The sequence below is a fragment of the Mus musculus genome, chromosome 7 (assembly GCF_000001635.26).
Source record: "Mus musculus strain C57BL/6J chromosome 7, GRCm38.p6 C57BL/6J".
Lineage (NCBI taxonomy): Eukaryota > Metazoa > Chordata > Mammalia > Rodentia > Muridae > Mus > Mus musculus.
Genome location: NC_000073.6, coordinates 109,753,142 through 109,758,055, shown reverse-complemented (window position 1 = coordinate 109,758,055; position 4,914 = coordinate 109,753,142). Strand labels below are relative to the sequence as shown.

Below are 4,914 nucleotides of genomic sequence, written 5' to 3'. Positions count from 1 at the left end.
GTGCTTGTCTGAGTCTCTGAAGCTGAGGAGCCAGGACACAGCCTAAGTGCATCAGCATTTCTGCTTAGGGCTCCAAATGCAAGCCTTTGTGGTTTTCAGCTTCTCAGCTGCTGGTACTGCTTCAGCTCCCTCTTAAAGTCTTTGAATCTCATTGATTTGTAGTCTATGAAGCAAATAGAAAAGGTATTGAACTCACAGTGCCAAGTGAGAACACCCATGTGAAGTGCTGGGTAGTCAGGCCTCCATGTAAAGAACAATCAGCACTGTGTGGAGAATTACTTTTAGAAAAGTAAATGTTTATTTGGATAACAAATGAGAGAGGCTTGGAGCCGGGCATGGTGGCGCACGCCTTTAATCCCAGCACTCAGGAGGCAGAGGCAGGTAGATTTCTGAGTTCGAGGCCAGCCTGGTCTACAAAGTGAGTTCCAGGACAGCCAGGGCTATACAGAGAAACCCTGTCTCAAAAGAGAGGGGGGGGGGGAGGCTTGGGAAGGGAAAGGGTTGAACTAGCCTTATTATATAGAGCCCTGTACTAATATGAGCAAAACTGTAGATACAATGCAACCCCCAGCACAAAAAACAACAGCCAAAACATGCTGTTTAGAAATATGGATTTAAATTCCCCGAGATGGCAAAAATATAAAGATTTGGAGGTTGGAAATTGAGTGTAGTGGGCTAGAGTGGGCCCTGCTACTTTTCATTATAAATCTCATAGTGCTTCATGATTAAAAATTAATATTGTGCAACTTTTCTTGAAAAACTCTCCGAACCACCTATTTACTAGCACTCTGCCCCCCAAACCACATCGTCTGGCACAGGGTTTGTGGTACTGGCAGCAGGAGGGGACAGGAGTCTGGGTAGACTCTAAGGTGAGATCCTCTTGACAAGGTCTGGAGCAGGTGGTCACAGTTGCTTATCTCAAGATGACAATGGCTGGGGAGGGGCAGAAGAGCATTGGTTGCCCTTGCACCAAACAGTTTCAACTGTTTTGTTACTTTAGGAGCCCAAGAATTTAGCAGCCATAGTGGCGCCAACAGCTCTGAGATCAGAAATGATATTCTAGCGCCACGACTCCTGGGTACTATGAAGGGCAAGAGTATGTATGGTAAGGCACACTTATGTGGTTTCACAGAGTACAGAAAACCTCATATCAAAGGGGACTAAATAAAGGAAAACTGATAGGTGCACATGATAAAGTTCTAATTATGCCTTCTTTAAATTTGGAGATGGCTCCTCTTTGCCTTCCTAACTGTTGTCCAGAGAGAATTTTTCAGGTTTTACCAAGAGATGAGAACTCAGATCTGGTGGTAAAGTACCCTTGCCCTGTTAATCAAGAGGAATGGAATAGGGGCTGAGGATGTAACTTAGAGGGAAAAAGCTTGCTTAGCATATGCAAGCTCTGGGCTCAATTCCTAGCATGGCAAAAGAAATACAAAAAAGGAAAGCCTACTCATAGGGAAGCCAGGAGGGCAGAGAGGAAGGCGGATGCTCAAGTGAGTGCCAGCGTAGAAACAAAACAACTTTAAAGTGATCCTGGCCAGAAGTCTCTCCTCACCTAACCCAGTTCTCCAGGTCTGCCCTTTGCACTTTGGACCTCTTAGCCTCATCGCTCAGGGTTAGAAAGAAATCAAGCAAAGACTAAAGTAAGTACCTGTTATTCCCCAGACAACTAAATGAATTTCTTTCCCTCCCCTTTTCTTTTTCCCTGGTCCTCATATTAATGCTTGGATCTCCATCTCCAGGTCCAAAGATACTAAAATAAAGGTTGCTCTGCTCATAGGACCCACAAGCTTTTGGAAGGGGATGGGAGCATAAAGGTATATATGAAAACACAATTTTACCATAATAAAGTAAGTTAGAAAAGAGATCTGCAAAGCCACAGACATGTAGACTTGTAAAGGAAGGCTTTCCAGCATTAAAGATCCCGGGTCTACAGGAGCAGGAAACAGTCATAGATGTATAAGCTGGGCAGAGCAAGAGAAGTAAAGCCTTCTATTAAAGTCAGCTGAAATTATATTCATTTTGGCAGATATACTTCTCCCAAGCCCTTAGCTCTCTACCTGTCGCAGTGTCTTAGTTAGGGTTTTATTGCTGTGAAGAGACACCATGACCACAGCAACTCTTAAAGAGGACAACATTTAACTGGGGCTGGCTTACAGGCTCAGAAGTTCAGTCCATTATCATCATGGCAGGAAGCATGGCAGTGTGCAGGCAGACATGGTGCTGGAGGAACTGACCCAAAAGGCAGCAGGAGACTACAAGCCACACTGTACATAGTTTGAGCATATGAGATCTCAAAGCCCTCTCCTAGTGACACACTTCCTCCAAGGCCACACCTACTCCAAGAAGGCCACACCTCCTAATAGTGCTACTCCCTGTGGACCAAACATTTAGAGTCTATGGAAGGCCATCCCTACTCAAACCACCACACGAAGTTTCTCCCCATCACTGTTCTTTTATCTTAACCTGAATCTCCAGTCTATGGTCAGTTACACGTCAGTAATGGCTGCTCACTGTGCATTCTAGAACAAAAAATTTCTAATAGCCACATTGAGAAAGTTTTTTGTTTGTTTGGTTGTTTTTTTACTTTGCAAAGAATTTTACTAGCACATTTCAAATTTTATTCCCAGGCGTCTTAAGCTTATTTTGTCACAAGGAATTAATTGTATATAAACAAAACAAACAAGCAAACAAACAAAAACTGAAAAGAGCTGCGGTGTGCAGGGGGCTGGGCCTTAAAAAATATTAGACTTCTAGATTTTTTTTTTTTTTTTTTTGGTCTGTGTTTTGAGACAGCGTTTCCCTGGCTATCCTGTAGACTGGGCTGGCTCAAATTCACAGAGATCCACCTGCCTCTCATTCCCAATTGCTAGGATTAAAACTGTGTGTTACCGCCCCTGGCTAGAGATCTAGATTTTTATCAGATCCATAAACAAAAGAATTTCTAAACGCAGCCATGTATAAAATAGCAGCGCCTGTAACTTCTGCAAGTGTCAACTTCTTCAGAAGTCACCTTGATTCAGCTTGCCACGTTCTTAGAGGCGTCATCAAAATTCCCCAGGGATCTGGAACTATCATCTCGTTAGTAAGTAGCAAATGGTGCTTCTCCATCTAGACTGTTTGGGCGGCTTCAGCCAGTCTCTAGTCAGACTAGTCAGACTGCCTGCACCAAGCTGGTTTAGGATGCTGGGAAACATTTCTGTCAGCTGTTTTATCTCAGTGCGGCCTGGAATGGTGAAGGTGTTTGCTACCAGAGACGCCTGAACTTTAGAGTTGCTAAAATGGATCAGTTTCTTGGTTTTTAAACATGTTCACCTCTTCATTATCAGTTGCTAACTTCTTTAAGGAGAACTGCAGTTTTTATCATCGGCTGTGGCTGTCCTATGAACCACCTTCTTTCTGTGGGAGGTGCCTTTCCCAACAATGCAAACATGTGCCTGCAGATTGGCAAGTTTTTCCTGGTTCATGATTGTTTCATCTTGTTAGTGAAAATGGGGCTGTGTGGGAGGACTAGGGTTCGTGCTCAGGGGGTCCCAGGCAGACAAGCTGAGAGAAAGGACACACATGGAGACATGATCCAATACATTCAAAATATTTAAATTTTAACCACTATTTCAATTTTTAATTTTGCGTGTATGAGTGTTTCGAAAAATGTACACATGTGTACCATATGTGTCAGTGCCACTGGGAAACAGAAGAGCGGACCCAATCCCCTGGAACCAGAGTTACAGAAGGTTGTAAGCTGCCACGTGGATGGTGCAAACCAAACTTCAATCTTCTGCGAGAGCAGCAAGGGCTCACAACTGCTGAGTCAGCTCTGCAGCCCCAACTTTAATCAGTATTTTAAAATAAAAAGATTTTGTTTACCTTGTATTGACCTCGAAATACAGCATACAACACTCGATTTAGATTCCTCGCAATCAAATATTTGATTGCCACATGTAGCTCTAAAGCTCTGCCCATACTGAGTGTTATGTGGTCTTCTTCATTAAACAGATGAGGTGGGCCTGACTTGGTGGCCCATACCTGTAGTCAGTTATTAGGGAGCCTGAGGGAGGGGAATCTCTTGAGCCCACTAGTTTGAGACAGCATGGACAAAGAGAAGAAAATAACTGAAAATAACCCACCAGCCTGAGGCATTGCTGCAGTCCTTTATCTCTGTACCCCCCCCCCATCAAATCTCTGAAAAGAATTCTTTTTCTTTGTTTCTCCTTCTTCGTTTTCTTTCTTCCTCCTCCTCCTCCTCTTCCTCCTTCCTCATTTTCCTTCTCCTCCTCTTTCTCTTTCTCCTCCTTTTTGTGACACAGGGTCTCTCCATGTAGCCTGTCCTGGAACTCACTTTGTAGACCAGACTGGCCTTGTCTCAGAGATCTGCCTGCCTCTGGGATCAAAGGCATCCAACGAGCATTGGCTCTGAAAAGAATTTTGAAGGAGGGTTCCTATGCTTTATCTGAAGGACATGTCAGACATACAGCTCTAAACTGATCCAAACTGGCTACTAAGTCAGCTTTTAGCAATCAGATCTAAATACCTCACCAACAAATTTTATCCTGACAGCCCTGCGATTAGTAGGACACCCCTTAGAAGGACAATTATCCCCACTGTGACAGGATGATCTACAATACCTCACCAACAAATTTTATCCTGACAGCCCTGCGATTAGTAGGACACCCCTTAGAAGGACAATTATTCCCACTGTGACAGGATTGTCACAAGAACTGGTGCGAAAGCATCTAGTCCTTTGGGCTAGTTGCCATTTAGGACTAAAAAAGGGCTAAATACATTTAATGCAATAGCACTTTGTGTTAGATTCTAGTCTAGTATCGACAAGAATCACATAGCAGAAAAACGCTGCGAAATTTCTACCTGTAAATTAAGAAAGACATTTCCACCAACCAGGAAAGGACCACTTGA

The 4,914-nt window shown here is 43.6% G+C and overlaps 1 pseudogene; it reads right to left on the bottom strand.

Moving 5' to 3' along the window:
* Positions 1-2,561: 2,561 nt before the first annotated feature.
* 4930431P19Rik lies at positions 2,562-4,700 on the bottom strand (annotated as a pseudogene).
* Between the last annotated feature and the right edge of the window lie 214 nt (positions 4,701-4,914).